Source organism: Notothenia rossii, assembly GCF_949606895.1.
Source record: "Notothenia rossii genome assembly, chromosome: 7".
Classification (NCBI taxonomy): Eukaryota; Metazoa; Chordata; class Actinopteri; order Perciformes; family Nototheniidae; genus Notothenia; species Notothenia rossii.
Window position 1 is genome coordinate 36,750,925 of NC_136905.1, and position 26,520 is coordinate 36,777,444.

Here is a 26,520-nt window from a genome sequence, read left to right on the forward strand (position 1 = left end):
GTATTTATTTATTCATTTCCGTATTTATTTATTTATTCCTGTATTTCTTCATACTAGCGATGCGCATCTCAATACGTTGCCAACGATACGATACATTTGAAACATCTGGCGATGCGATACAATACGATTAACTCATGTTGCGAAACAGTTAGATACGATTTGATTCAACATTATGCGATTCGGGGCGATGCGATTCAACACGATGCAAAATAATGATACTTCAATATGGTACGACAGAGGATTTTTGTTTTATTCCTGATATGCAGCAAATCATAAATTAACAAAAAAGTGCATAATATGCTTTACATATTTGGTTCTCTCTACTAGTACTACTAGTACTGCGCATCCCATCATGTTGTTTCTTTTTTACCTTTTTTACCTTAAAAAACTCTCCAGAGTAAAGTATAATTTTATAACACCTCACAGATAAACAATTTAAGGATGCATTGCCCATGATTAACAATGTGCAAATTACACCTACCATAGTGCAATGCCAACTTCCAGCCTGATGTGCTTAACACTCATTCATAGGCTAACTCACCAGTGAGCAGAAAGCTGTGGTTTCAATATGAAAAATAAAGAAAATAACCTTTCACAAGTAGGTATTTCATAACTGCTTACAATTGTAAGGAAGACATTTAAACTATGATTGGCCGTCACAGGCTGCTGTAAACTAAACACCACTCTCTCTGACATAACACCTCACTGAGTGATTGAACTCATGTCTAACTTTCAGGTTTCTCTTTTCAGCTGCAGACCCCATGTCGCCTCTTTATGTGCGTCGCTAAGTTCCTCGTACTATTTGTGTACTTTAAAGTGGCACGGCATCGTTTACAATTTGCGAGCGATTTTTCAAGTTGACCGTCTTTCTTGAAAGATCCAAAGTGTTGCCAAACGTTTGATTTGTAGTTATTTTTTCGGTGCGCTGTGTTTCTCTTTCTCCTCGACTTGTGTGTTGATAACTGAGACTCTCGGCCTCCGTAGTGCGAAGCAGAGATCAAAGATCGTCTCTCTGCTGAGTGCTGACAGGATGAGAGGATATTATATGAATGAATCGTTTTTTTACCGATGCAAAGATGCTACAATCGATGCATCGCAAGTTCAACCCAAACTGTAGCCGATGCGCACTCTTTCAACCGGTGCACTCGCATCTTGAACGTTTATGCCGGTGCACCGATGCGAATCGGTTAATCTTAACATCCCTAATGCACATACATTTATTTACACATATATTTTTTTATACTTATGTTCTGTCCTCCATATTTGGTAGTTATAAATGTTATTATAAAACGGACAAGTCAAATCAAGCAATCTGATTGGTTCTTAGCCGTAATATACTGAGCGTTTACAACGTTAACCTATACAAGTAACCACGTTACAGCTAAGGGGGTTATACAGCCTCTCGTGAGCTATTGCTTAAGTAACTCATTCATAAATGGTCATAAGAGATGCCAAGAAACATTAAGATGGATGGGGGGAAAATCAACTCAGTGAACAACAGACACCAAGGATGCTGGCTGATGAAGAAGATGAAGTAAGCAAAGTAGCCAATATAAGGCTTAGCAGTACAGATAAATGTGGGCTCACTATTTGGCAAGCAACCGGTCACAGTTGCCCTGTTTAACTCATTTCTTATAAAAGCTTATTAATGATTTACAAAGTGTTCACAACCTAATTAATAAATGAATTACAAACTATTCTTAAACCCTTTATAAGGGTAGTCTTATTGTAAAGTGCTGCCAAACAAGGCAATACAAACATATAATATAAACCGGTAAATGTTTATATATAAAAATATACTTTGGTTCTTGGTCCGAAGCATTCAACTAGCATATATATAATTTATTAACTATAATTAATAATAAATAACTCAACATTTCCTCCATCAACACCGAAAATAAGAAAGAAGAATAGTTACAAAGGTTTAAGTAAACTGATATTATTATTTCATAGTTCAGCTAAAAGTATTTTAGTGAATGTTTATGCTTTTTGTCCTAATGTTTACTGTGTTATTTTTGGCCACAATAATGTTAGCATGATACTGGTACTTGTTACTGGAATATACCTACTGTTAACACTGATGTTTCCTTAAAAAGAATAAAAGGATTTGCTCATCTGACGTTACTCTTCCCCCTGAATATAATTGCTGTGATTTTCCTGCCTTCCCAGAACCTTTGGTGAATAAATAAATCACACAAAACTATTGATATAAGATTTTGCATGCAATAAACTTGTAGAGAGTTAGAGATAACTCAGTGTTGGCACTAGTTTTGTGTCTATCACTAGGTTCACCCAGGTGTGTCGGCCAGAACACCACTTAAGGCCAAAGGTCAGATCCCATCAGAAGAACATTAGGAGTCACTGGATCTGGGTCGCTGGCATCTGACGACACATAACCCAAGGGCTTACTGTTGAGGACCAGAAGCTTATTCATCCAATGACCTAGGTCTAAGATGATAGGGTGGAGAGCTGTCAGTTCCAGGTCTTCTGCCTGACGTAGTCTTCCTCCAAAATTGATGAGTTCTCCACTCTCATCTAACTCCGGAGACAGAGTGAGGAGTCGACTGCTTCGAAGAACTGGCTTACCAGCTTTCAGTAGGCTGCACTCTTGTGGGAAGCTATCCCTCTGAACCCTCTGGAGGATAAACCGCTAAGCTTGACGGAAGTCTTCAGCAGTAGGGGGGTCGTTGGATTTGGCCGCCCCATGCAGCTCCAGCACTGTCACCTCCAGCAACTCCTTCCAGGAGTTGGGATGACTGGGGTCTGCAATAGGCTGACTTGATGCTACTGCGGTGACTCCACAGAAAGTAGACTTGCGCAGCTCTGAGGCATCTTCGGTTTGGTGAACGGCTGGATCCTCTGGCCACGAGTCTGGACTCAGCAGGAGAAAGGGGGTCCCTGGCACCATCTATTGGTCTCTATGAGCTCCTTCAGCTTCTTACCACGTGTCACGTTAACTGCTGAGTTCCTTGCGGAATCAACATACCTCCAGTCATTCAAAAGGTAACACTTGCCACTCGTACACCACAGGAGGATCTTGACTGCTGTCTCGCTGTCTGTCTCAGAGCAGGTCTCGATCTTCTGGGAGGAGTTGAACCTGGTGGAACATGCCCTTCATATCTCCACTGATTACTACTGCATGCTCTCGGAAGCGTAGCAGGACTCCCAGGAGAGATGCTCCTAAGGTCGGCCCAGGCAACAGATAGTCATTGAGATTTTGCACTCGATACTGAAATGAGCAGTTGAACACCAGTCTGTTCTTGCTATTATGGCTTGCCATGTGGTGAGGAATGTATCATGACTCCCGACCTTCCTCTACTGGTACTTCAGGGTCACACTTGAGGACAGAGCCTGCCTTGATCAGCTTTTCCATTTCTCCACTTTGTAGGCTTCAGCCTGCATAGGGTTCTTGGCCAATCTCCATTCTATACTCCGTAGACTGTGCATGACGGCTTCTTTAGCAGCTTGAAGGAGTGGCATGTCTTTCCGGCGTAGCAGTGGGGTGGCATAAGTATGTTGTAAACCTGTACTCTGATGGTTTTGGTCTCCAGGATATCGATGGCCTTTTGGTCCTCCCTCGAACGTTTGACTAGTTTCTCGCTTCTGAAAGGAAGAGTGTCGACCTGCAACAACATCTCAACATGCTTCATCAGCTGGCTCACTTGTGGTGATACTGATGGGAAAAGGCACTGCTGTGGTTGTGCGAGATGATAGACGACACTGGCTGGGCCTTGCAGCGTCCAGCCAAGCCTCGTGTGAGTGGCAGCCGGTCCTCCTTTTGGGCCTAACCTGACTGGTTCAATGGGGGTGACGAGATGTGGGTGGTCACTTCCAAGGAGAAGCAGATGCTTCGCATTTGTGAGGGTCCGGATGGGAAGGCCAATGAGGTGCTTATACTTCTCCCGGAGTTGCTCCATAGGGTAGGTATGATCTGCTAGTCCAATGTGAGCAGTGGTGAAAGCACCTGTAATCTTGAACCTGGTCTTCGGCCTAGCAGGAAAGGAAATGGAGAAGGAGACTGATGCACCGCGAAGGGTCTGCACATCCTGTAAGATTGTGCGTAGTGGCAAGTCCTCTGGGGTCCCTTGCACACCTAACTTCTCTACAGCCTCTGGCAGCAGCATAGTTCTCTCCGAACCGTCATCCAGTATGGCATACGTATTGATGAATCGATCCTTATAATGGATGCAAACTTTGACGATTTTCAGAAGGACTTGACTGCCCTCAGCAGGTCTGTCCAGGTACAGTACCTCAGTCGAGGCCCTCATACCATGGTTCTGAGAGGTTGGTGCTGAGTCTGTGTCCTTAGTTGGCCTCAAGTTCACATCATGCAGCACCTGCAGATGTTTCCCTTGGCAGAGGCCACATGTCTTCTTTAAGTTGCACTGCGCTGCCTGGTGCGGCCGTGCACAGCGCCAACACCTCTTATTGGTTCTTATCCATGCTGTCAGCTGGTCTTTGTTCAGCTTGGTTACTTCTGTACACTGACTGAGGTAGTGGTCCTCATTATTACAGTACGGACACTATGGCTTACTCTTGTTCCCTTTGAAGGAGTTACCTGGAACTTGAGAGTCTGGTTTCTTCCAAGTGTCCTTGGCACCATGGAGCACAGTGGTGTGGTGCTTGCCCTGCCGTCCCTCAGGTCTGGATGATGACTCCCACGATCCCTTCACAGCTAACTTTCCTTTGGAGTCCTGGCACCAGGAATCGTATTTCAGCCACTCTGCGAGATCTTTGGTTTGGCGAGATCTTTGGTTTGGTTTGGTTTGGTTGTGAGTTATTGAGCCCTGACGGAACATGCAGCGGCGGACATCTGCTCTCTGTTCAGGCGGCAGCTTACTCAGCAGACGAGCAACATGTGAACCACACTGTAGCTCCACTTCTCCCTCAGACCCTATGGTTCTCAGCATTCCCATTAATGACTGGATCTGAAGAGCAAACTTCTCGAAGGCAGTAACATCTCCCCGCTTAATGTCCGGTGAGTCCATCACAGCAGCAATACGCTTCAGCGCTATCTGATGTGGTTGGCCAAACTTATCGTTCAGGGCAGCCATAGTGTCTGAGAAGGGCGTTGGAGAGTTGAGGTAAGCGTGTCCTATTAACCTGGCTTCTTCTAGTTGCAGGTGATCCACCAACACCTGATACTTGAACAGCTATGGTGCACTGGGCGGTAGGAGGTTCTCCAAAGGGAACTTGAGCCGTGCAAACTCACTTGGGTCTCGACTTGAGAAGTTGCGGATTGTTGATACGGACAGTATCCACCAACCGTCTCATGTCTGCTCGCAGTGCTTTGAGCTCATCTATATCCAATTACATACGTTGCTGTGTCTGCTAAAGTAGAAAACTTTCTTGACGAATATTCTCTAGCTCTACTCTGTCATCCTCACGCGGAGGTCTGTGGTGCAGTGATGTAGGCAGGTGAGTAGAGTATTCTCGAAACCGATCCCTCGGCTCTCTCTCTGGAAACAGCTGCTGGCTGCCAGCCCCATGGCTAAAGTCCATCTCCTGGAAATTAGCATCACGCCTGTTGAGGTGCCTTGGTGGGGAAGAGTCATTGGGGGAGGTGAGGGGGGTCATCCTGGCCTTACCCTCCAGACGAGAAGTCTCTTCTTCCTGTCGGTATCTCTGACTAATGTATCCTAGATGATCCACATCATAGTCTGCATATCGCGTTGGAAGGCGGGTTTGCCTTCTAGGGCGTGCACCATAGGCCTCATACCCCGGCTCGAATGACCATCAATTTAGTGGAGAGTTAGAGATAACTCAGTGTTGGTACTAGTTTTGTGTCTATCACTAGGTTCACCCAGGTGTGTCGGCTAGAACACCACTTAACCCTTTGGAGTCGACCGTCACGCCGGAGTGATCAGATCACATGACCTGTTCAAGCCGGTGCCGCATAAAAACAACAGTCCGGATAACATTGCCATGTGTTTCTGTCGAATGTGCTAATACATTTCAAAAGTATGAAAAATGGAAGCACATATTTGAATATCTTCGCCGTATTTGATCATTTTACGAAACGGAAAATACTGGAAACTGTAGATCCTGCTCAACAGGATGTATGTGTATTTCTGTTCGAAAGTACTGGCTTGAAACTATATGCCAGTCTTTGTTTCATACAAAAAGACCCAATAAACACGGAGATACGATGATATAAAGTTAATACAAATATATTTCAAAAGTATGAATAATGGAAGCACATATTTTAATATCTTCTCCGTATTTTATCATTTTACGAAACGGAAAATACTGGAAAATGTAGATTCTGCTCAACAGGATGTATTTATCAGGGAGGGGGTGAGGTAATCAGGTAAACGGAGTGATACGAAGCGAGACGAAAAGAGACGGCAGGAACAGAAGAGACACGGCGGGAAATGGAGAGAGACGAAGACATACGAAGACAGGCGGCGGGAGACAAAGAGAGGTGGCGGGAGACTGCGATTGAAGTAAAGTGACAGACAAACATTGAGAATTTAGATATAGTTAGATAGATTTAGAGTTTTGAAGATTCAACTATGATGAACAGAACTCTGAACGTGAGTCAAGCTATGAGCTTGTTTTTTGACATGGAGGAGGAGGAGGAGCCTGTGATGTTGCCCTCTGTGTCGTAGTTGACAGAAACTGCTTTGAAGCGTGGCACAGATAAAGACAGAAAAAACTGATTTGTGTACATAATGTGTATATATATATATATATATATATATATATATATATATATATATATTTGTATTATATTTATAGTAACACTTTTGCCTTATCAGAATGAAATCCCATGTACATTATTTAAGCTTTTACATTTTTTGTTGTGCCTACTGTGTCACTGTTGACAGAACTTGAGAAATTAGGAAAAAAAGCCTATGGATACACCTGTTATTTGTTCATAACATTTGTATATAGGTTCATGCTACCTCAATCAAACTTTTACATTATCATAGTGACATCCCATGTATATATTTCCAGCTTTCAAATGGTTTCGTTGTGTATGTTTGTATTACCTATATGAAAAATAATATCATTTTCAAAATCTGTTTTTACGTTTTTTTGTGATTTTGGGTCCAAAATGTTCATATAGTATCTAAAGATGAAAGAAATAACTATCAGGTTATATAGGTGAGGTTGTCCTTAAAACAAAGATACCAAACATTGACTTGCCAAACATTTCTTAATGGGGTTTAGTAAGGCAAATCAAAAGTATGCGAAAACGGCCAAATTAGCCCAGGACTCCAAAGGGTTAAGGCCAAAGGTCCAGAATAGAGGAAATGAGGAGCTAAGGTGAGGCTTGACTTCTTTACTTATTTAGGCAGACATACAGATATTTGTCTGTGTGTGTTTTTTTCGTTCAGTTACGCACACAATAAGAAACTTAAGACGGCATAACTTTTACTGCAACTACTGACGCACATTACCCTCTGATGTGTGACGTCACCCAATAAAACGTGGGTTAGCCCCTCCCCACTATGAAGGCACAACTTAACAGGTATCAACTCTGTATAATGAAATAATATATATATACTGTATATATATATATCAATAACTATAACTTTGGGGCCTTTTCTACAAAACTAAATGTATCAATTACATTTTAGAGAGTGGCACAAGCCCTACAATCCAATCATTGTCAACCGTTTATCCGGAATTGGGTAGCAGAAAACGGCCATCAACCAGCTCTGACTGGGGGATTCCAAGCGATCCCAGGGTTTGCCCCTCGGTCTCCTCCAAGGAGCGGCCTAGGTGACATCCTTACCAGGTGTCCGAACCACCTCAACTGGCTACCTTCTACGTACAGGAGCTGCATCTCTACTGTGGGTCCCTCCTGGATGACTGAACTTTATCCGGGGGATTCCAGTTATCCTCTGGAAGAAACCCATTCCATCCTTGTATCTGAATCTCATTCTTTCGGTCATGACCCCCCCCCCCCCCTTCATGACTATCTTTGAGGGTTAGGTTGAAAAGTGCAGAGAAACAGCTTAGTGCGTGCCACTCTAGTCTTCTATGTAAACAGAAGATACAAGGAATAGCTTTTTTCACCATTAAATGTCTTCTTTTGTAATTTTCACGGTCCGTTAACTAAATGTGTAAAAAGGAGCTTGATGACTGTGTAATGATGTGAGGATGCACTTACGGGCTTACATTTCCATATTAATGAGAGCATCGCGGAGAGCTTTTTACCTCACAAGGCAAACACAAGTTCCCCTCAGCGACTGTGACAAAGTTGAAGCCTGTACCTTTAAAAGCTGCTTCTCATCCAAAGCCATTTGCAGCTAGTGTAGCTCCTCGCTTGTTTAAATGAGCACCCTGATGGTTGCCATCAGTGCTGAAGTGATTGAACTGAGTGAATCTAAGGTAGAGAAACTATGTGGCCAATGTGGAGGGAATGAGCCGAACAGATTGAATTGGAAAGGGGTACATATAAAAACAGCAATAAAAAGTGGAGGAAAAAAAAGCGTTTCCCACAAGCTGATTGAGAGAGCTCAAATGTGCATGTTGAAAACAATCTACGATTAAATAGTCTGCATGAAACGGTTTTGTAGGAAATGGTGTGCACTGATTGGTTTACTTGATGCAAAACAATAAAGTGCATTCCATTTTTTTTTCAAGTTTAACAAAAAGTGCAATGGGAGTTGTCCTCAGAAAAATAGTTCATTACAACGAGACCTAAAATGCACACTGACACTTCTTCTAAAATACTTTTAGCGCTTCCAGGCTTTGGGAGTAACGTAATCAGGATACAGAAAAAGGTAACTGTATTCCCTTACAGTTACATAAGAGAGTAGGCTAATCAGATTATATTATAATCAATAATTAATTAATTAATACTATTACTATTTATTATTATTATATATTATTTTATTTATTTAACCCTAACCTAAATGCACTGCACAGGATGCCCTGTGTGTCTGCTCCTCAACAGACACCGAAGATGCTCCCGTTAATACATCCAAGTCTCTCACACCAAGTATTTGATATCTTTTATGTATTCATTGCTGCACAAAGCCTTATCAGATTAATCTGTGTATTTTATCATCGTTTAACCCAACGTGGCCCTGCAGCAGCAGATCAGGGGCCTCATTTATAAAGGGATATACGCTCAAAAAATGGCGTACGCCAGTTTCTACGCAATGTTTGCGATTTATAAAATACTAACTTGACGGGAAAACGTGCGGTCCTCCAGGCAAACTCTAACCCATGCGTACGCACTAAGCACAACAACGGGAGAGACGAGAAACTGCGACACCGTTGACAGAAGGAAGAATGGAGAGAAATATGTGGAAATAATACCATAAATAAAATGTTACCTCTCATTTATCATATATGAAGAATTCATTTTTCAAACATTGATCAAAGCCAATCTTTAAATGATTAAACAAACACCTGTTTGCGACTCCTCAGTGTACACAAAAACATAACTTGGAGAAATAAATAAATATGGATATGTTATTTAAAACCACCTCGAATATGTTGTGTTAATGTTATGAAATGTTTTCTCATAAATGATGCGGTAAGCAGGAGGACATAATTACGTCTAAACTGACGCCGTTTTGCATTTCTATAGGTTGTATACGAGCATGGTTTTATATACTATCATGTTTAATCATGTTTTATGCCGTTTGCTAAGACTTGATATAAATTGTTCGTAAAACACAGGAGGTATGGAAACTAAGAACACCATATGTGGTCAATTGTACAGCTAATATAACTCAACACATTAGTTGTATTTCCTTTAACTGGTGGATAGAGAGTTGCTGCAGTGGAGACGCTGCGCACAGCTGATCGACAGCTGGAACACAAACCACCAAATACGAAAACATAATTCAGATCCAGTCGTCATGACTCCACTCCGGAGGGATTCCCCGATCATTTCTTACAGTTTCTCATCAAGGGGGGGTCTCCTGTCCCCGGTACAAACACACTGCCTGAGGAAGGCTATGTGTATTTATTTTGTCATTAACCTTTTTCGGACCACTTATTTATTTATTTTGGTGAAGATCCGACCTCCATGCTGCTATTCTGGTTCAGACTGCATCCACCAAATAATATGATTTATCTCAACCTCCCCAAAATAACCTAAATCTGACACGGTGTGAGATGTACTTTTTAGCTGTTCTGTCGTCATTTCCTGCTATGTTCTTCATAAAATCAGTCAAAATGAATGAATGAATGGGCCTTTTCTTTGACTATTTATAGGCAAATATGGGCGTTACGTGAAGTCCGCAAAAGCTGCACCGCATTTCGAGTTGATTGTGATTTATAAAGGGAAACCGGCGTAGGACGTGCTGTACGCACTTTCCTCACCGGTACGCAATGTTTGGTGAATCGGAAAATGTCTGAACATTTCTGTACCTATTTTGGGGATTTCTACTACGTAAGCGACCTTCCCACATGAATCCTACGCACGGCGTTATAAATGAGGCCCCTGGTGACAGAGAGTGGTCCTGTGCATACAAATTGACTGTTGCTGCACTATTGCATGGCTAGCTTGCGGTCTGGGGAGTCTGAGCCAAGCTCTACCACTCTTAATAATTTACCATGCAATACAAAATTAAAGCAAATATACAAGAAAGTTTGTCAGCAGACCGAAGGAGGGTCATGGCTTTGCTCCTCGTAAAGGTTATCTGAAATGTATTTTACCACACTTCCATCTGCCACAGCAAAATAAAAGGAAAGATTTCAGAGATTTAGTCATGCATTATTTAAAAAGCTGTGTTTATGGCTAAATGAAAAATTTAACATAAGCTGTTTTGTAATTGTGTTATATGCTTCTGGGCATTCTGTTGTCTCTCTTCTCTCCCGGTGAAAGCATGGCGAGGGCGCTACTTTACGGAGCGGTGGCCCACTCACCACTTTACAGCTCTCACGCTGCTGCATGGCACATCTGCACATGAAATTCATTCCAAATGTAGGTGTTTAAGTGTAGAATCCTCTCTGTGCTCAATCATCTCAAATCATTCCAAAAGCTGCTGTGCACTGAAACCTTTTTTTTCAGATGATGAGAATCCTCATATCGTTTTTTATATTGTGCCAATTTGGCATTCCATTTCTTTGATGTCAGTCTTTGCCGTCACCTATGCATAAGTATCAGACAAATGTTTGAATATCCCACAATGTAGATTCCCTCCTCGTAGCGGTTGGTTAATGTGCCTTTTGCACATCTGCTAAACTGCTAGTCCAGATTTCATTTCCTATTTTAGAAACGCCGTATGAGAATCTGCCTCTGGATAGAAATGAAAAGTCTAGTGCAATAGGTAAATTAACTAAAACGACCCAGTTTCGCTAAAAAGGCTGTTATGCACTAAGATGATTTGAGGATATCTCCTTTGACAACAACGATTCCAGCATGTTTACAGATTAGGGGGATCATTTCCAGAAAAAGACCTCTCTGTTCTCTGAGGCGGTAATAATCCAAGATGTTCTTTTGACGCTTTTTAGCAGTTTGATGAGTAAGATTATGCTTGATTTGATTTTGTTCTGCTTCCCTCCTTTTCTCTCTCTCCCTAAACACGATGCTTGTTTGTTCTAAGGTTTGCAGACCCACTGCTGTGGCTTCTGCATTTTCAGTTATGAAAAACATTTCTCAAAAGTTCATAATATTTTTTACACAAATAATGCATGGTGCAGATCTGTGTCGAACAATGGAGCCGGTTTTCTCCCTGAGTGCAAAGGGCTCTAAAGTACAAAATGACTGTTCCCAAAATAGTGCAGAGCTCTCATTTCCATTCATTGTGCCATACTCAACCTCCATCAAGTGGGACATGAGTTGGAAAAACACTCTGCTGATACCATGGCAAATAAATATTGGTGTGATGATCAGCTATTGTGAAGGGAACAATTTAACTTGCAAAACAGCTGACAGGTTGCATATTTAAAATGAAATGTAGGAACTGCTGGAATGAAGCAACACTAAGCTCTACAGTTGCAGAACCTGGAATACTGGTACTAGCAGGGGTTCTCGAATTTAAGCTAAACGGCGGGAGTTACAATGGTTCAGACGCATAACAAGAACAAATGGATCCCTAGCAAATACCATCATGTACAATGCAGTTGAGTGAAGAAGAGGTGGTCAAGGGGACAATGGCTGATGGAACTAAAGAGGTGGATGGAGTGCATGAGTCTGGGGACAGTTCGCAGTTTTTTGGTGACGGGCAATGATGTAATCAAAGTGCCCCACCAGCCCTTGGGCATAATGTGCCCAATGGATTTTTTGTTGTATTGCCAAATCAAATAATCACGTTTTTTGATGAGGTAGCCCTTGTGATGGTGTCTTCCATGAGTTGATGCTTTGGCAAGTGTGTACGCAAGACGTCAAGAAAAAATGTTTAAAATGTGTGTTTTCTGAATGGAGATCAGAACGATCAGGCTAGGCTAGCTACCGATGTAGCTGCTCCATCCACGCTTACAAATAACCCCATATATTAACACATACTGTATAGCCCTGCCATAGACAGTTTGTGGTTTGTACAGAAACATTTATAAACAACGATTATTCTCCAGTTTCTGTACCAATATGAGAACTGTGAGCTCTGTGTGCTGTTGCTCACAGCCGACTGCTGATGTTGTGTTTTTTAATTCAACAACCTCAGTACATTAATGATGACAGGCGGAGTTTCTCACTGGTGATTGGCTTGATTTCTTGAAATCTGCTTGTGAGTGCACCATTAGCATACTGTTGCCAGTATATCATGCTTGTTATGATCATTTGCCTGGATGTTTGGACATGGTTTCCTTTTTCCCTTGTCAACCTGTTTAAACTGACCACCTGCTTTCAGTTATTGGGAAGCAGTGAACTCTGGACATTGACCTGCCTGTCTCAAAGTTGTGCGTTAGAGTACATTGCCTTTCCAAAGCATGGCTGTAACACTGTTGGTGAAATCCAGTATAATATAACTTTTTTGTTTCACACTATTGACAGTATGGCTAATTTATATGCTTCTTATAACCCTGAACCCCTGACACTGAACACGACACTGGATACAGTCCGTGCAGTTTGTGAAGTTTTGTTTTATTGACAAACTAGCAGTTCTTTCTCTACTGCAGTATAGTTGGACATTTGGTTTTAATGTTGCAGCAAAGGGTCCTGGGCTGTGTGTGTGTGTGTGTGTACCTTTAATCTATTTTCTTTTAATTTTGTGCCTTAGGCATAGTACAGTAAACTGAGGCTTTATGGGTATGTTCTGCTTAATGGTTGTATAAACACTACCTGCTTTCATCAGCACATTCAGCCACTCTTTTTAAATGAGTTTCTCTCGTTAAACATGTTTCACACCGCTTGCATCGGTGACACGCGCTGACAGCTTGTCCAAGTTATACATTCAAATAAAACTTTAAAAGCATGTGGGCATCCATCTGGGGAAAATGTAAATGTAGCTTATCACTGCTTTGTCATTCTATTAAAAATAACGATATACTAACATGACCAAAAAAGTAATTGATACAAAATTCACACTTGCCTCCCAAATATGTAGCAAAGAAACACAGCATTCAGACACCAACACACTGGATTAAAACGTGTTATTTTGTTTTATTTCTATGACTTCAAAATATGTCATGTTTTGAAGTTGAAAATGTACACTGGCCGACAGGTGCAAATGCGGTCAGCCCTAATTAATAACCTAACTATAAACCCTTTATGAATCCTTTATAAGGGTAGTCTTATTGTAAAGTGGTACCCTTTTGGCGTCCCCTGGCACTGTTGTGTTTTTAGCTTCTTGTTGCGTTTTTATTTTGCAGCACTTAGTTTATGCAGCGCTTTAGTACCTGCACATGTGTTGTCAAGTTGGTGGAGATGTTTCTTCCTTTGCATATGTTTTGGAATATTTGTGATGTTTTTAATAGCATCATTTTAAAAGTGCAGTGCGTTCTCCTAATGGAAGTGTAGAAATTGGTTAAAAAAGGTATCCAGCTTAATCTAAAACACACGTTTCAGTCCTTAAGTCATTATGACGAACTGTCGTCACATTACCTATGTATTGATGAAAATAAAATTAAAGTTCTACAGCTTTTTAAAAAAAGAACTACCCTCCCCCTGTTTTCTATTTCTCCACTGAGTCACTTTGAACCAACGCCAAACACATTCAAAGATTCTCCTACGGGCCAATGTGACAATGATGTCAAACTGGTTTGTACTTAAAGCCAATGTTTCATCGAAGATACAGAGTTCAGTTGACAATACATTAATGCACACAATGTTAACAATATTGCTTACTGCACATTTTTTATATTCTATAATTTATTGCATTTTATTTCAATGTAAATTACTGCTTTATTTTATTGCTATCTCATATATTCTTTTATTACAGTGTTCTTAATATAGTTCACTACCTGTGTTAAAATGTTTTTTTTTTATTACTTTTATGTATGCACCACAACATCAAGTCAAATTCCTCGTACGTGTGAACCTACCTGGTAATAAACCCGTTTCTGATTTCTGAAGTATATCCTGGTGCAACATTTGTTTTACTGTTTTCAAATGTTTTATTGCTTGATTTAATTTGATTTGGGATATTGCTTTTTCTTATTGTGTTATGATTTAATCTTGATCACGTTGATCCAGCTTGTCAACATTGACTTGGAAAAGGGTTAAAACAGTGTAATTTGTATTGCTCTGTTATCCATTTATATAACTTTATAATTTGTTTTTGTTTTTATTACAGTTAGCCTTTTGATAAAGTCAATGTGAGCCAAGACTGACTGTGACGCTGTGGATTGGAGCTAATAGAAGTGTGCACACTCTATGGGCCTTTTATGATTGAGAGGCAGGCCCTTTTGGCTTCATGCGGCACTGAGCAACTTTCATAGCAATGAACAGGGGGCCCTGCTTCCAAATCTGTATCCAGTTTTCTTAATACATCTACGTTGAAAAACAACAATTTCAAACAGCTTGTAAATAGTTTGCAGCAACCAGGTAGGCTTGCCTCAAAATAAAGATTACAGATGATATAGAAGGGAGTTAAGGGAATCATAATAATTAGCTCCCAATCCTATAAAAAGGCTGTCTGCAAAGGTAGAGAAATATTGATCCGTCTCACAGCAAAAAAGTTTAAAATCTCATATTGTTTCTGTTCTTTTTGGCTCGTCTTTCTTCTGTGGCGCTAAGAAACCCAGCTAAAGGCAGAGCGGGATTTAAAGGTGATGATGGCAGGAATATGCACACTGTGTGTAATTGGAAGATCAGTGAATGACAGCCTTTGTTCTCCTCCCAGCAGCCAGCAAAGGGTGTCCGCTGAGGGGAAGGTTTTATCACTGGAAGAAAGAGGACAAATGGCTTTACATCACACATGCAGGCTATATTTGAAAGTGTGAAAAGTGATCACGCAAAGATTATTAAAAAAATTATCATAAAACTACAGAATAAATAACTCTCTCCATAAAACTGACACTTGGATTAAACGATGCATTCAGGATAAAATGTGAGAACATGTTTTTGTTACAAATAATCACAGATTCAACATTGGATTTAATTCTGCCTTATTTGCATGTGTGATCACCTCAAGAGCGGTCGGACATCTCGACAGAAGACACATGGCTCCCAGCACTGGACGCTGCGATTAGCTCCTCCACCCTATGGGAACAACACTTTCTGATTGGCCGCTCCAGCCAAGGGTCAACTACCCCAGCGTTGCGTTATCCAAGGTCAGCCTCGGCTCGCCACTCTTCTTCCTTTTTTCCCGGAGCTGATCAGGCTTTAGGAATATTCATTGACTGCAACAAAAACATAGATTATTTTTTAAAGCCTGTGGCTTCTCACGCTGCAGATCTAATTGATATGGTAATGAGGCAGGATTTAGTTGCTGAATGTGTTTGCTTTTCTCCACAAGACATCATTTTTTGAAGTTTTCTTTTATTCCTTCGGGAGTGGGTGTCAGATAGGTGTATGATTTGAACAGACTGGAGATGAATCTGCGTTGCTCACAGCTAATCAAGCGTGACAAAGAGTCCCTACCAATATATTAACTGTTCTCAGACAATCTCAACACAAGTTGTATTAGTCATATCTGTGCTGACCTGATGATCTGGCAACCCGTTGCGCTAGCAATTGTTGGCTAGCTGCAGCACTGGCAGCATGACAGTCTGGATATTTAGTAGTTTACTTTTAAATGTTTGAATTAATGGAGAATAATACATCTTAGTTGGATACAACTAACAACAGTGAACTAATTTAATAAAGCTGCCTTCACATGATGAGCGGTAAATGGCTCTGCGCTGACTCTGCTATGTAGCAACCCAGTCTCACGGCATTTCGTGTTATAGTCACGACATTTAATCTATTGATTCGTGTTCACCAACACGATTTCCCCCTTTTTTTTCGTATCACACAGAACGATTTTAAAAGCAATGTATTTCTATTGGTAGTATGTTTTCGTGCCTGCAGCACGTCTTTTTGTCCGTTCGGCTCTTGGAAGACCGGAAGCTGTGGGGTTCATAAAAACATGTTATTACTCAATATCAAGCCACGATTATTGTTTTTATTTTAAATCGTATAATGTCTGACTTTTTTTGTCGTCTGTGAGGAAAATAAATGGGGCTCAGAGCCCCAGAATACTGAAATCTGTATTTTTAAAAATCTTTTTTTCCTTCTAATTTGTTATTCCTTTCTAAATAACACACTGTTATTTACTCACCAATAACACACAATTATCCTTGTTTTTATTTATTTCTTTAATTCCATAATCTCGGGCTTTTTTGGCATCAGTCAGGAACTGAATTTCAAAATAAAATAAAAAACTGGAAACAGACGTCAACAGGCATTTCGAGCGATTACCAAAGATCCTCAGCTATGGTTTAAGCTTGCTGTTTGGATGTTTTAGCCGCAATGCATGTTGGGATTTGGTGTTTATATGATATGAAATCGGAAAAACATTAAAAAAGAAAATAATAATACTTAATTCCGAGTGTTCTTGCTTTTCTCTTTGAAAGTCATCACATAACAACATTGTAATACACGGTTCGGCTGCATTACATATTACAGATCTGCCGTAGTTCTTTATTTATAGAGCCCTGATGAGAAGACCTTTGGAAAAACTGGAAGAAATGCCGCCGAAACTGAATACTTGACGTGGATCATAAATATATCCACAATTAAACAACATCTTCAATTTCTTCAATTTTCTAGAAGGTCAATGATAGAAATATAGAGGAAAAAAAATCAAGAAGATACTGTAAGTGATCTCTACAATAAAACAGTTTAGTGCAGGATGTACAAAGATATTAATAGGAGGAAGTGCAAAACAGAAAAACAAATTAAACTTTATTTAAACATTAAATAATACTTTAGATTAAGGTCTTCTTTTAACTGATATTATACAAAAGAATTATACTCTTATGTATGTATAAAGTATAAGAAATGTGCAGAATATGACAGTTTAACGGTGGAGGTATACACCATACTTGTCAACCCTCCCGATTTTCGCGGGAGACTCCCGATTTCATTGCCCTCTCCCGGTTTCCTCCCGGGGTCATATTTCTCCCGCATTTCTCCCGATTTCTGACAAAATCAGATTTACACACGACTGTTTCCACTCGGACTTTAATACAGCTACACCATTGTTTGGTTTCCATGGTAACACGTCTCTTTAGTAGTGCGCGCAATTCAAAGTCTGAGAGGGTGAGGCAGATATTCACAGAAAACAGAACAAGAATCGACAACTACTCTACTCTCTGCTCACTCCTTTCCTGTAAAATACAGGTCCAGCCCACACATATGCTCCATCAAGGACGGTGCTACAGGCTGCAAGGCAGTGCACTCCCAACTACAATAAGCATGTTAATGTTAATCTAACAGCTCCGGCGATCCACTAGCACCCCCCCCATATTTTGCATTTTGAAATGCTCCCGATTTCTGAGGTCTACAGGTTGGAAAGTATGTATACACACATATTGATAGATGTCTTGTAATGCACTGTTGAGGAACCTCAGCTGCGACCCAAGTTTTTCATTCATTGCATAACTACACTGTAGTTGTGTATATGATATGTCAATAAACCTTAGAACATCTTGAAATCTTGAAAGGGATGTGCAAAATAGCCATTATACAGTCTTTAATTAACTATTAGTAGAGAATAACGAGTAATGAATATACTTTATTATTCGTTTCCATTCATGTCAATTGCAGATAAATGTTTATTCTTCTCAAGCACCACATATAAAATATCTCTCCTTATTGTTGGCACTTGACAATCACCTTCCCTGAATTTTACTAAGGTGTAACTAAAGTCTGCTTTAAGGGTTGTTTATATTTCACATCATTAATCAGAATCTGCAAAGTAACTAAAATAAATGTAGTGGAGTAAAAATACCAGGTTAACCTCTGAATTGTAGTGGAGTAGAATTAAAAAGTAACAATGAGCTGTCATGTGGGTATATATTAATGCTGCGCATTATGGACACAAGCGATTTTCACCCATTTATTAATGATATGTTTTACATTTGATAACACCAATGTGTTTAATACTGGCAACTTCTAATTGTGGGAAAAATGAAAACGTTCAGTAGAGACGTCCCATAGAACATTTTGCGAAACACAATAGCCAGCATGTGTAATTCTGGGGGGGAGTTCGATTCCAGTTTTGGATAGTCTGGCGTGGTTTCGTTCCATTTCAAAATGCTGTTTGACGCTCGGCGTAACCTTGGCGCACTGCTACTCCAACATCCAATCCCACAGCTTGAAGATTAATCACGGGGACAGTATTCCTGAACGATAGCTGGGGATTATGGGTAGGGTAGTGTCTTCGGCCATCCTAAACTCAGAAATGTTGACAATCGCAATGATGCTCGAGATGTCCCTTATAGGCCTACGTCTGTTTCCGGTTATTTTTATTTTGAAATTCAGTTCCTGACGGACGCCAAAGAAGCCCTAGATTATGGAATTATGGAAATAAAAACAAGGATAATTGTGTGTTATTGGTGAGCAGTGTTGGGACTAACGCGTTACAAAGTAAGGCGAACAGAGATGAGAACTGTACTTAAGTACAGTACTTGAGTAAATGTACTTACATACTTCCTGTGTCACATGCGGAGACGCGCTGTGGGCGTGTTTGTGTTTACTAACAAGACTATCATGGCGGTGGCGGAGCTCAAGTCGAGTTTCTCCGCCTGGAGATATTCTCACTATTTCACTTTTGTCGAGCACAAAGAAAAGAACGTTTTAGTTAAATGTAAGTTGTGTCTTGGCGGGTCAAAGATCCTATCTACTGCCCAAAACAGCAATTAAAATCTGTTGAAACATCTGCAGAAACAACATACTTGGACGAAGCTAGTAGCTAAGACCACAGACTCAGACTCATCCAGTGTTGTAGTCAAGTCACCAATTCACGAGTCCAAGTCACTCTCGAGTCACCACACTTCGAGTCCGAGTCCAAGTCCGAGTCACCCAAGGAGTGTCCGAGTCGAGTCCGAGTCCGAGTCATCATTACCTATGTTCGAGTCCGAGTCGAAGTCCGAGTCACCTAAGAAGAGTCCAAGTCAAGTCAGAGTCTGAGTCATCATTACCTGTGTTCGAGTCCGAGTCCAAGTCCGAGTCACCTAAGAAGATTCCAAGTCAAGTCTGAGTCACAAGTCTTCATGTATTAACCTTCGTGGATATATGTGTTGAAATGTAGCTGCTCCTCTACATTGCTTTTGTCCTGTCATGTTATACTAATCTGTCTATTGAACTGCTGTGAAGCGAGTTTGGCTACAATTATTGTAATAGGTGCTATACAAATATAAAGCTTATTACTAATATTAATATTATTATTATTATTATTATTATTATTATTATTATTGTAAATGACCTTTAATGTGTCTAACTATATTTAAAATGAGTTACATTTTAGAGAAGTGATTATATTTATATGCCAATATTTTTCCTTTGGTAAAGTTTTCGTTTTGCACTTTTATTTTGATAGTAATAAGATCGGGACTCTTATTTTGAAGGAACTTTTACCGGTTAAATCGGTTTACCATAAAGATTTAGCCCCAGAAAGCACATGGCTACTTAGCATGCAAAATGTTCGTGTTATCGGCTCAATCTTTATTTATTGATTAGATCACACTCTGATGATAGTGTTCAAGACAGCCATGTCTGAACTCGATCATTAGAGTAATGTGTTACGGAGCCTTCTCTTCAATATTGTTTCCACATAACGAGCATTTTTCGCTGCTCTTTTCCAATGTAGAAGCAGAATGTTTGAAAGCATACAGCACGATGCGGGGTGTGTCTCTAGACATCACTAGACTGGAATAGCGGGGCCCAGTACGTGAACTCGCCTCACAGCTGCACACGCCAGGATAAAGGACATCAGACTCCAGAGAAAACTTGCTCGAGTCCGAGTCCGAGTCCAAGTCAGAGCGTCAATGTACAAGTCGAGTCCGAATCATCGTGAGGGGAAAAATTCACGAGTCCAAGTCCGAGTCCAAGTCAGTGCGTCAATGTACAAGTCAAGTCCGAGTCATCGTGGGGGGGGGGAAATCACGAGTCCGAGTCCAAGTCAGCGTATGCGAGAATTCACGAGTCCAAGTCCGAGTCGCGTCAATCAGTGCGCGAGTCCGAGTCGAGTCACGAGTCCCGAAAATCGGCACTCGAGTACTCCATCTCTGGGCTCATCCACGCCATTCCACCTCCACCTATCAACAGCGGCTAGATTTTAACCGAGGGACTGCTAGCCAGGGATAAGTTGACAAAGCCATTGCACGGTATGTTGTAGAACACATGCAGGCTATTTCTACTATTTCCATTGCTATTTCTTGATCAACAGATTGTATTATTCTCCAATGCAATAACAGTACTGAAATGAAGGCTATAAGGGCATTAATGGGAGCCCTTTTTTTAAGTAACCAATGCTTTTTGGTACAAGTAATCAGTAAAGTAACTGAGTTACTTTTGAAATGAAGTAACTAGTAATGGTAACTAGTTACTGATTTTCAGTAACTAGCACAACACTGTTGGTGAGTAAATAACAGTGTGTTATTTAGAAAAGAATAACAAATTAGAAGGACATTTTTTTTTTTTAAAAATACAAATTTCAGTATTCTGAGGCTCTGAGCCCAATTTCTTTTCCTCACAGACGACAAAAAAAGTCCGACATGACATGATTTAAAATAAAAACAATAATCTTGGCTTGATATTGAGTAAAAACATGTTTTTATGAACCCCACAGCTTCCGTTCTTCCAAGAGCCGAACGGACAAAAAGACGTGCTGCGGGCACGCAACATACTACCAATAGAAATACATTGCTTTTAAAATCGTTCTGTGTGACACGAAAAAAAGGGGAAAATCGTGTTGGTGAACACGAATCAATAGATTAAATGTCGTGACTATAACACGAGACTGGGTTGTATGTAGAGAGCGGTGCTGCCTGACTAGCACCCAAGCAAGCATGGGACGTAACCATAGAAACATAACTTAACTGGCGTAAAGCAAAGAACAAATTGCGTATCATGCGAATGCAGCTAAAGGCGTAGATCAGCAATTTTTTCTTGCAGTCAAGCCTTTCTTGTGTTTATCTGACCAACCAAAGGTAGAACCATTCATAAGATGTATGTGTCTGAAGTATCTGCTGTGAAGACAAATGACTGAATTGCCACAATGGCAATACTTCTTAACAATTAGCGACATAAGCATTCATTTGAAGTTGTGTTTTCGTCAACCTAATGAATGTTATTCAAACATTGACCATCTTCAACCCCAACTGCTAGCTTTTTCTTCAAACCATGTGGACACGAGACACATACCATCAGAATAGATTTGAAAGATGCTTAAATGATGTGGTATTAGAAAGACTGGGGACTTGTAGAGATGTTTTCTCAACAGCATTGAGTTTCTGTTGTTTTTTGTAAAATAAATACAAGTATACTGTGTATGTACAGTTAACATCATCCTACCACATTACTGGGCATTTCAGTTATTTGAAATCGAAATACTCACTTGTTTTTTAAATGTTGAACCACTACCATGCACAGTTGCCTAAAGCAAGTTTATAGAGGACATATTCTGCTCATTTTCAGGTTAATATTTGTATTTAGTGCATCTACTGTGACATTACACATTTATCCATGCTTCAATGTTCAAAAAGCTCTTTATTTTTCTCATACTGCCTGTGCTGCAGCACCTCTTTTCACCCTCTGTCTGAAACCAGAGCCCAGTCTGCTCTGATTGGTTAGCTGGCCGGCCCTGTTGTGATTGGTGAAGCCCTTAGAGATGTCCCGCCTCTTAGCCTATCATGTAAGATGTGTTGAAGCACTAGCCAATAGAAGTGCGATTGTTACATAGTGATGCCACTATGTTCAGGAAATAAACAAAGGAGTCCAATGGAGGCATTTCAGGCAGGTGGGGGGGGGGGGGGGGGAGAGAGTTTGTGAGAGAGAAACTCCTCCTGGAGGGAACACAGGGATTTTAGCCTTTGCAGAACATTTACATGCACAAAAAACCTATAGAACACTACAGGAGAGGGAAAAATCCCAAAAAGCTAAATAGGGCCCCTTTAAAATAGATTTTCCCTACAGAACCATTCAATACTACAGACACAGCAGCTGCTATCAGTATGTACAGTACAGCATATGTGTAAGGTTTTCTAACCAAGCTGGATAATTGATAGCACAGCTCTTGGTGTTGATAATTGGTCCACTAATTGGACCGATTCATTAGTTGAGAATGCTTGAACACAGCACAGCCGGCCTGAAACACTCACTCACTTTATTGCAGATATAAACAAAATGGCTCAGGGGAATTATGCTGCAGCTTCCACACATAGGAGTCTGTTACCGCAGATATAATATGAGAAGGACTCAGCCAAAGAGAGCAGGATGGCTGTTTTTCTTCTTCTTTAAAGTAGTGCATAAAGTAGGTCATGAATTTCAAAAGTGCAGATTACCATTTCCACTCTCAATCCCATTAATCAACGCTTCCACCATCGAGTCCCACCAGAGAAAACAATGAATAAGAGCGTGTTACTTTGGAATTAATCAATTAATCAAACGGTGCATGAAGAAGTACCTGCGACACAGCATGGGTGGTGCGACGGCATCCAGGGGGTTGTGGTAGTGAGCATAAGCCCCCCCCATTACCTGGCAAATACTGGCAGGTTTTGCTGCACTTAAGAGCGATGGATGTTTTGTCGAGGATAAGGAGTGTGAATGTAATGACTGAAAATAGTTGATTATGATAAATAGGAAGGGGTGATTATGTGTAATTTCTGTTTTCAGGGTGTGGTTATGAGGCCTGTCATTTCCACATGATATCAAGAAAAGTCTATAAGGTATTTTTTGCATCTCATCAATGATTCTTACCTGTTTAAATTATAATTATACAAGCCATTGCTAAATTAAATTACACTCGTAGTTGCAATAATTGTTAATTAAGCCTATGGATCAAGCTAATGTTGCCTTTGACGTTTTAGTTGTTGTTTAAATTCAGGCAACAAACAAACACGATAAGGTAGGATGATTTAATCAGGAACTGGGTTGCAGGTCAAGAACAGACAGAGGTGGGTGAAGGGGGTCTGGAAAAGGAGAGGAAAATTCAGGGGGAGCCAAAGAGATAGGGGACCTGGACATTTCACAGGACGTCATATGATATGTGCTGCAATTGCTACCAAATCTACCTATTTGTCTTCTTAGTCATTGTTCCTCTCAAAAGCCCTTATCCAACTGTAACAGTAACAGTGTTTTGGCCAAAAATCTCTATCCTTCCCCATGTGATACTTTAAGAGATTGAGGTGTTTAGAGGATTCTATTAATAAGGGTCTATTGATCAAGACACAAGCAGACACTCGTACCCAGCGAATACCAGCAATGCACATAACAGATCTTGACTTTGCTGATGACCTCATTGTCCCTTCTTCTACGATCACAGATGCTGAAGCCCTCTTTCACGCCCTCAAAGACGCTGCTGCGTTCGCGGACCATTACTGCAACAAATCGAAATACTGAGTTAATCTCAAAACAGAACAAACCCGTCCATGGATTTAAAAATGGTACACCACTCACACTTGTCAATGATTTAAAATACCCAGAACTATTTAACATTGCCTTTATTGAAAAGCCAAAGCCTGGGCAAAATGGTGCAAACTGGACAAAATATGGTCAAACTGTTCAGGACAACCATCGACTCCGTCTGTTAAGGCTCCTAAACCTGGACCCTTAATGCAAGACTCAATGGACCAACCTCCTTCGCGTTGGATGTCCACTCGTACAGACTCAAACCCAAAAGCACGACACAGACAGAATGTTCAAGAAGTTCAGTTTTTGTCAATTACAAGCAGGGTGAAAGCAACAAGATCTGTCAATATGACAAACAGGACTTATGTTCTTAAGTATTTATGAAGAAGGGCCATTTTTGGAAAAATAAACGTTATATGATTGGATTCTAATTAGTGACCCATTAAAGTGTTAATCATTGGAAATATGCTGCTGATAATTTTCCAGACGTTTTATACTGCTGGGTTTAAAAAGGTACATCATAGTGACTTGTAGTGGAGTAATAAGTACATGTTTTGCTTCCAAATTTAAGTGGAGTAGAAGTTAAAACTAGCATGAAATATAAATACTCAGGTTTAGTAGGAGCACCTCAAAATGGTGCTTAAGTACAGTACTTGAATACATACTTTATAACTTTCCACCACCGGCCTCTGGCCACATGATGGCACAGCTCCAGGTCCAGAGACGGGACAGTGAGAGACAGTCGGGAGACATAACCGATGTCTCGCCATCTATCCCATCCTCTTTGTCTCTTCCTCAGAGTAATATTGGCTGCCGATCACATTATACTTATCATCTGCTTCTGAGAAACACTCTTTATTGGCAAAACCACAAGGGGTCACTTTACAGGAAACAAAAGAAACATTTCACAGCTGACAGATGTAGGTCATTCTCAGCTCCCTTGGCCAACAGTGGCAGATTAATTATACTAAACTTTCTCTAAGTAAAACGACTCAATGAATATTCCTGCATCTTCTTGAAGATTAACTGCCGTTTATCCATTACCACCTTCAATCTCTCCACCGATAGTTTATCTCTGTGGGGTTGGATCAGTAGGCAGAAGGTTGTTCTGTGAAAAATAATAGTATCCATCTCACTATCAGGTACAGACACCATCTGCCTCCTGCTTTAAGTTATATAGTGTATATCGTGTGTGTGTGTTTTTTTGTGTGTGTGTTTTTGTGCTGCTGATTTGTTTCCGAGTGGATCACATCACTCCAGTTCTCAGGTTTTTATGCTGGCTTCCTGTCTGTCAAATAATTGATTTCAAAATACTGCTACAGGTTTATAAAGCATTGAGCGGTTTAGGGCCAAAGTACCTTTCTGATCTCTTGCTAAACTATGAACCATCCAGAACTCTCAGGTCTTCTGGTCTGCTTTCTGTCCCTAGTCAGAACTAGAAGCAGCATTTAGTTATTATACTCCAAATATCTGGAACAAACTACCAGTAACCTGTAGGTCTGCTGCAACTCTTACTACTTTTCTGGCTTTTGCCACCATTTTTAGTTGAACTATTCATATCTTAGACTGAACTGTAACTTTTTATTAATGTGTTTTTAACGTTAAAAATAACGAATTATGGCCACGTTACTAATAATAAAAAATGCAATAAGAAATAAAATAAAAGTAGGAGTATATCTTTTTTAAGAAGTGACCATATACAATTAAAGGGTAGCTGGTACTGTTTGCCAATTGTAAATAAATTGAGTAAAAAAAGTAAAGCATTCATTTCACGAGGGTTTATTGCACATGCCTATATATTGCACAATATACTTATTTTATTTATATATATACAGTGGGGCAAAATAGTATTTAGTCAGCCACCAATTGTGCAAGTTCTCCCACTTAAAAAGATGAGAGAGGCCTGTAATTTTCATCCTAGGTACACCTCAACTATGAGAGACAAAATGAGAAAAAAAAATCCAGAAAATCACATTGTCTGATTTTTAATGAATTCATTGGTAAATTCCTCGGGAAAATAAGTATTTGGTCACCTACAAATAAACAAGATTTCTGGCTCTCACAGACCTGTAACTTCTTCTTTAAGAGCCTCCTCTGTCCTCCACTTGTTAATTGTATTAATGGCAACTGTTTGAACTCGTTATCAGTATAAAAGACACCTGTCCACAAACTCAAACAGTCACACTCCAAACTCCACTATGGCCAAGACCAAAGAGCTGTCAAAGGACACCAGAAACAAAATTGTAGACCTGCACCAGGCTGGGAAGACTGAATCTGCAATAGGTAAGCAGCTTGGTGTGAAGAAATCAACTGTGGGAGCAATTATTAGAAAATGGAAGACATACAAGACCACTGATAATCTCCCTCGATCTGGGGCTCCACGCAAGATCTCACCCCGTGGGGTCAAAATGATCTCAAGAACGGTGAGCAAAAGTCCCAGAACCACACGGATTTCCTGGATTTCTTTTTTTCTCATTTTGTCTCTCATAGTTGAGGTATACCTAGGATGAAAATTACAGGCCTCTCTCATCTTTTTAAGTGGGAGAACTTGCACAATTGGTGGCTGACTAAATACTTTTTTGCCCCACTGTATATATTATATTTATAAT